The sequence below is a fragment of the Oncorhynchus tshawytscha genome, linkage group LG05, assembly GCF_018296145.1.
Source record: "Oncorhynchus tshawytscha isolate Ot180627B linkage group LG05, Otsh_v2.0, whole genome shotgun sequence".
Classification (NCBI taxonomy): domain Eukaryota; kingdom Metazoa; phylum Chordata; class Actinopteri; order Salmoniformes; family Salmonidae; genus Oncorhynchus; species Oncorhynchus tshawytscha.
The window spans coordinates 4,282,985-4,290,767 of record NC_056433.1 but is presented as its reverse complement, the minus strand read 5'-3'; the positions used below and the strand labels follow the sequence as shown (position 1 = coordinate 4,290,767).

General features: G+C 44.4%; 1 pseudogene; it reads right to left on the bottom strand.

Moving 5' to 3' along the window:
• Window positions 1-3,509: 3,509 nt before the first annotated feature.
• The window catches only part of LOC121846507, a 19,902-nt pseudogene continuing 15,628 nt past the window's right edge, over window positions 3,510-7,783 (bottom strand).

Here is a 7,783-nt window from a genome sequence, read left to right as displayed (position 1 = left end):
GTGTAGTGGTATGTTAGTCAGAGTACTGTGTAGTGTTATGTTAATCAGAGTACTGTGGACAGAGAGGTTGTAGTGTTATGTTAGTCAGAGTACTGTGTAGTGTTATGTTAGTCAGAGTACTGTGTAGTGTTATGTTAGTCAGAGTACTGTGTAGTGTTATTTTAGTCAGAGTACTGTGTAGTGTTATGTTAGTCAGAGTACTGTGTAGTGGTATGTTAGTCAGAGTACTGTGTAGTGTTATGTTAGTCAGAGTACTGTGTAGTGTTATGTTAGTCAGAGTACTGTGTAGTGTTATTTTAGTCAGAGTATAGTGTTATGTTAGAGTACTGTGTAGTGTTATGTTAGTCAGAGTACTGTGTAGTGTTATGTTAGTCAGAGTACTGTGTAGTGTTATGTTAGTCAGAGTACTGTGGACAGTCCTAACTGGAGAAGTGTAGACCAGTAAGTGTTGTGGTCTTGGAAGCAGATATTCTTTCATTGCGGAGGTTCAAACTGATCTGACAAAGTACGGAATCTGTGTCCGCCCGGGCCGTGTGTGCGTGTGCGTGCGTGTGTGTGTGTGTGCTCCCCTCTGTTCCCATCTCTTTACTTCTCCAGCCCAGGCAACCCCAAACATCCTGATGCAGAGACTCAGTTCTTATCAGCCAGGAAACACCGCGCCACAGCCACATCCTCTCCACTAGGACCACGACTCAACTGCTCCCAGAAAACCACAATGCAGGAAGACCGAGCCAGACTCTAGGATTTGTCAAAAGCCCCCTGAATTCCTTTTATCGAAACAGAGTGAAGAATTCAGGTAGGGAAAAAAAGAGAGGGAAAGAGATAGGAGAAAAATGAGAAAGGTTATATAGTAAATGGTGAAGAGAACAGATGTATTTGTTTATCTATTTACAAAAGGGCTGCATCAGCAAGATACTGTAGGGGGTAGAGTGATGGGGGGTAGCGTGAGGGGGTGGGGGTAGGGTGACGGGGGATGGGGGTAGCGTGAGGGGGTGGAGGTAGGGTGACAGGGGGATGGGGGTAGCGTGAGGGGGGTGGGGGGTAGGGTGAGGGGGTGGGGGTAGGGTGAGGGGGTGGGGGTAGGGTGATGGGGGTGGGGGTAGGGTGAGGGTAGGGTGAGGGGGAGCGGTTCCTGTAAGCTTAAAGAAAGGCATCCAGAATAAGACTGCATGGGAAAACAAAGTGCGATTGAGATGGAGGGAGGTGGTGGCTGTTTTACACTAATCCTCTGAGCAGGGGAAGAATGAAATAAAGGAGAGACTGGTGGAGAGTGAGATAGAGAGAGAGATGGGGAGATGTGGAGAGAGAGATGGGGAGATGTGGAGAGAGATGGAGAGATGTCGAGAGAGATGGAGAGGGGAAGGGAAAGAGAGGTGGAGAGAGAGATGGAGAGATGTAGAGAGAGATGGAGAGAGATGGGGAGAGATGTAGAGAGAGATGGACAGGGGGATGGAGAGAGGTGGAGAGAGATGGGAGAGAGAGATGGACAGGGGAGGGAGAGAGAGGTGGAGAGAGATGTAGAGAGAGATGGACAGGGGGAGGGAGAGAGAGGTGGAGAGAGATGTATAGAGAGATAGACAGGGGGAGGTGAGAGAGAGGTGGAGAGAGAGGTGGAGAGAGAGATGGAGAGATGTATAGAGAGATGGACAGGGGGAGGGAGAGAGAGGTGGAGAGAGAGATGGAGAGATGTATAGAGAGATGGACAGGGGGAGGGGAGAGAGAGGTGGAGAGAGAGATGGAGAGATGTAGAGCGAGATGGACAGGGGGAGGGAGAGAGAGGTGGAGAGAGGTGGAGAGAGAGATGAGAGATGTAGAGAGAGATGGACAGGGGAGGGTGAGAGAGGTGGAGAGAGAGATGGAGAGAGAGGTGGAGAGAGAGAAAGAGAGGTGGAGAGAGAGATGGAGAGAGAGGTGGAGAGAGAGGCGGAGAGAGATGGAGAGGGGGAGGGAAAGAGAGGTGGGGAAAGAGGCAGAGAGAGAGATGGAGAGAGAGATGGAGAGGGGGAGGAAAGAGAGGTGGAGAAAGAGGTGGAGAGAGAGATGGAGCGAGAAATGGAGAGAGATTGAGTAAATGGCAGCGACAGAGTGGACCACGAGTAACAATGAGGCTTCAGACTGCTGGGAATGGCCTAAACGACACACTGATACCAAACTGCAGGGGTCAGCAACAGACAGTAGATACCTACCCTAGTGCAGGGGTCAGCAACAGACAGTAGATACCTACCCTAGTGCAGGGGTCAGCAACAGACAGTAGATACCTACCCTAGTGCAGGGGTCAGCAACAGACAGTAGATACCTACCCTAGTGCAGGGGTCAGCAACAGTCAGACACACTTGTGTTAAAATCAATGCCAGAAAATTGTGTCTTGCTTAGTTTTTTGGTCAAAAATACAATCTTCGGCAAAATCATTCGAAAGGAGATTCCTGCAAAAATATTATTTGAAGATGATCAGGAATTTAGTTAAACATGAGTTGAATTTCGGGAAACCTGTACCAAATAGTAAAAAAAAGAGACATGTAATTATTGTTATTTTCATATGAAATCTCTTTTTTAGTTAGTTGTGTTACAGTTGCAGTGAACCCCCTGGAATCTAGTTGCCTTCCCCTGCTTTTTTAGTTAGTTGTGTTACAGTTGCAGTGAACCCCCTGGAATCTAGTTGCCTTCCCCTGCTCAGTGTTAGTCTGTGTCTGTGTGTGAGGGCATATCCAAGTTACATATACGTCAAAATAGAAAGTGGAACTTTATTTCAAATTAATTCACAAACCTAAAATCAGCATACAGTAATTTTTATTTTCATTGTAAAGATTAGGATTTATATATTAAGTACTTGAAAATAAGAAAGTAATGTAAAGAATTTTTCTTCGTGATATTTCCTCGGCTTCGTCTCAAAAATGACGCAGTTTTTTCCCCTTTCTAGTACACTAGTTTTGACACGAACCCTGTGGTACCTGGGCAAAAGTAGTGCACTTCATAGGGACTAGAGCGCCATTTGAGACCCGCGATAACTTCATAAGAAATGTCCCTCTAATCCTCATTTAAATAGACACTACTGAGGTAAAAATAAAACTAATGCCGACTAATGTCGGGTAACAAATAATACAAACATTCAAACAGAAATAATTCATAATAACAGCAATACAATAAAGCATTTAGTTGAAACATCAAAGTGCTTCAATAAGTGATGAGAGCATCTGTACAACACGCTTCACAGCAACACGTTAAGACAAGAGGACAACGACTGGCAACACATTAAGACAAGAGGACAACGACTGGCAACACGTTAAGACAAGAGGACAACGACTGGCAACACGTTAAGACAAGAGGACAACGACCGGCTGTAATTCAGTTCTGGAAATAGACAGATAGAATTGATGAACTAGTTGACCTATTTGAGCATCCCTGAGGTGTCCTTCAATCTTCTCTCTCTTTCTCTCATTTATACCCTCTTGTTTCCTTCCTTGGCCCCAAACAATCATCTTGCTATGTGATTGGTTCTGGTGTCGCCCCCTAACCCATCTTCAGCCTACCTGGGGTCATAGGTATCAAGCGTCTCAAAGTTTTGCCTTATAGATCACAATTTAATAAAATTACACGGACATAGACACCTGACGCGAGATCAACAGTCCTCCTCTGAGACGCGTGATGACACATTAATGGCCCCCGGGTCAGTTCCCAAGTGTGATGGCGTGAGCTGTCGGTGTCGGCATGGTGACCAGGTAACTCGACGACCCGTCTAAGAGATGCCGTAGTTGTTGTAGTACGCTGCTGTGGCATCCGCTAACACGGAGATCAGGCTGGTTTCCGCGACAACGCTGCTCCCAGACGTCACCTGAATGTGACCCGTCACAGTCATTCCTCCTCCGTGTTCGGAGTGGAATACCCCTACCCCCGCTGCCGCCGCACCTGCCGCAGTCGAGTTCAGGTACTGGTCGAACTCATCACGGTCGACCTCCCCTAGAAGCTCTACCTGACTCAGCTGGTCCAGTGTCTCCAGTTGACCGTGGTTCTGGCCATGGTTCTGCTCTGGAGGAGGAGAGAGCTGACCCAGGTGGTGCTGGTGGTGGTGACCTGGGGAGAGGTGCCCCAAGTGGGGGTGATGGTGGGGCTGGAGGCCCGGGTGGACCTGGAGCTGGGAGGACCATGAGGATGGGCTGTAGTAGGACAGAGGATGCCCAGGGATGAGGCCTCCGGACTGAGCCTGGGACATGTGGGAGAGGTGGGTTAGGTGGGAGTGGGAGCCACAGTGGATGGAAGTCTGGGTGTAGTCAGGGTGGTAGGGCGGGGGACTCATGTGACCTCCACCACCACCTCCTCCGGGGGCCTGACCCTGACACTGGTGCTGGTGGCGCTCCTCTGAGCAGGAGACGGATGATGAGGAGGAAGAAGAGGAGGGGTAGTAGGAGGGGTAGTCGTGGTCCAGGGCCGAATCCAGGGGGACATCTCAGGTGGGGTGGGGAGGCCGTAGGGGTAGGTGCTGCTGGACGGTAAATCTCTTAAGGATCTAACCGGGCTGAGGGAAGAGCGTGATGAAAACCCAACACCACCATCCCCCCTTCTTTATCCAAACCCAGAGAGAGGCAGAGGCCCCGGAGTCAGTTAGGGCATTCTGGTCAGGCCCCCCCAGACTGCTCAGTAGGAACCCTGGGTCCACACGCTTACAGATGCGCTTCAGCTGCTTCTTGCGACGAGGGCGATACTTGTAGTTGGGGTAGTCCTGCATGTGCTGCACCCGCAGCCTCTCGGCCTCCTCCACGTAGGGACGCTTCTGAAGAGGGGTCAGGGCCTTCCACGACTTGCCTGGCAGAAAGAACAAGAAACAGGACTAGTTTAATCCTCCACTATAATCATTGCTTTCTTGTTAACTCTTTTTATAAGGCCATATACAGAAATAGTTTATGGAGGAAAAACAATGTAACAGTACTTATATTAGTATTATTATTAGTATACTATTATTATATTATATTGCATTAGTTGACTGAAACATTGGTGCGGGATACAAAGAAACAGAATATCAGTTAATCGTTCACTTAAATAAAAACGTATAACGTTGTATTTGTACTATGTCTTTAAAACATCCAAGATCACCAGTGTGCCGTAGTTTCTACCTTTTAAAAAATGAGTTTATCAATAATAAACACATATTTTCTTGCTTATGTTCAGTGGAATGTTCGTTTTTTTTAAAGCATATATTAGAGCAATAGCGCACCATATTAACATGTTACATAGTGTTGTGTTGACATTGCTTATGATTACATATTTATTGCATTCAAAACGAAAAGCAACTCCCAAATATCATTGAGATAATGAATGAATATCTACTTGAGGATTAAAACAACCAAAGGTTGTAATGCCATCACTTTTAAAGAGACCATTTCCACATGATGGCTTCATTGAATGCGTAATCTTCGTTCTGACAATGGACAAACAATAGCATATATTTATGGAAAACATTTTCAATTACCCCTTCGAGGTGAATATGTAAATGAAGAATAAACCATGATATCGCTCTCTCCCATGTTGACTGGATGAATGCATTATATGCTTATTTTCACACTGTAAGACGGGGGTACATTTTATTAAAGAGCAACATAATATGAATCATCATTTAATAATATGAATCACGATCAATTTAACGAAATAATTCATTATTGGTATATCAGTTATACCCGAAAGGTCAAACTGAAATGAAATGTAAATCTTAATTCCGAGCCATATAAAGTAACCCCCGTCAATTCGATATAGGGAATGGATAGGCCTACGCTTTCTAAATTGAAACACATTTCACATATATTTATATTTAACCTTCTAATATAGTTTGACCGTTTTTATATAATTGTAATGAAATAATAGAATAAACCATAACGGCGCGCGAGCGAGCGCCAGGACACACGCGGAGATTTATGCACTAATGCAAGTGACCCACAGGCCTCCTGATAAACTACTACTACTAGGTAGAAAAAGATGCAATGGAATTGATTGCATTTTTAATTGAATTTAGCGACGTCCAATCATGAACTAACTGCCACTAGAAATGTTGATCAGGTGAGGAGTTATTTTTGTTTTCATTTTAAGGAGATGTGGATGTTGCTCAAAATCCCTCCCCCATTTAAAAATAGAATAAAAAATTAAATAAATGTTGTTATATGTTTTTATGTATTGTATTTTCTTTACATACTTTTAAATACCAAAACAGAAACAAATGTTATGATTTGATATCTCAATTTTGAAAAGGTTTAGGCAATTAATAGCTTTGATTTGACGTAGGCTAACTTTTGGCAGAGCATGTGTGGGCCTATAGCACAATAATACTAATAAAAAAGAAGAATCCTAATCATAATAATAATCATATCAAAATATGTAATTATAAAATATGAAATAAGTCCGTAAAAATAAACGTGAATCTCCCAGCATCTTGCTAGCTCTGCGTTGTGCAGGTCTCACAGTTTTTTTGGACAACCAGGCGCTTCCTCTCATCTGCTTGCCCAGACCATGAACGCATTCATGGGCCGTCTGATGCGCGGCTCCGACGCTTTTTTGTCCGCGGGAGTCCTGTGCGAGCCGTGTCCGTCAGGGCACGTCCCCATCTCCCGTTGAGCACTCAAAGCTCTCCCGGCCACGACGAGTACACGCTGATAAGTGCAGACATGCTCTCTTCACTCTCAGCAAAAGTTCGGTTGAGCTTCTCTCCTCACGCTCCCATGGCTCAGTGAAAACTTTTCTCTCTCTCTAAATTTGACTATAACAGTGAAATGTTCCGTGACAAATACGTACTATATAAGTACATACAAAAAACAACTTTGTTAAAATAGAGAAAGGGTTTGATTCTTCAACTGTCTGGTTGGAGATGTTGCCTGGGATAAACTGGTTGCCTCTTGCTGGTTATTGAGAGGACGGTGTGTCTGGTCGCTGTTCCGCTATGACGTTGTAATTCAGCGTTTCCTTGCGTTTGGAAGGCAAACACCTCTTTATATTTGAGGAGCAGGTTCCAACATTAAAGCCCGGAGGACTCTCAGCTCCTCCTTGACTGCAACTTGAGACCTGCGAGGAAACAAACAAAAAAAGGGGACAGGGACATTTATACTATTCCATTTACTACTCATGTCTTACAGCAAAACAGAAACGGCTTTTACTGTAACGCTGGTATTGTTAGTAATAACATAAAGATATAGGCCTAATTGGTTCTTAGCTGGCATTCATTATAGAATAAAAATATAACTTTATATTCCCCAATGTGCATGACACTGCTTTCAGCTAATATTTGTATTGTAGGTTATCTGTTGATAAGACACAGGTAAAAGCTTTACGTGTCAATAGATACTCGATAAATTATGATGGGAAATACCCTTTTCATTTGTTAATACTTCCTTGACTTCTAATGAAGTAGTAGACCTAGTCTGTTGACTTCTACATCGTGTTTCTAAGGATAGTCTACATCACCTGGAGTGTTTCTAAGGATAGTCTACATCGTGTTTCTAAGGATAGTCTACATCGTGTTTCTAAGGATAGTCTACATCGTGTTTCTAAGGATAGTCTACATCGTGTTTCTAAGGATAGTCTACATCACATGGAGTGTTTCTAAGGATAGTCTACATCACCTGGAGTGTTTCTAAGGATAGTCTACATCACCTGGAGTGTTTCTAAGGATAGTCTACATCGTGTTTCTAAGGATAGTCTACATCGTGTTTCTAAGGATAGTCTACATCGTGTTTCTAAGGATAGTCTACATCACCTGGAGTGTTTCTAAGGATAGTCTACATCGTGTTTCTAAGGATAGTCTACATCA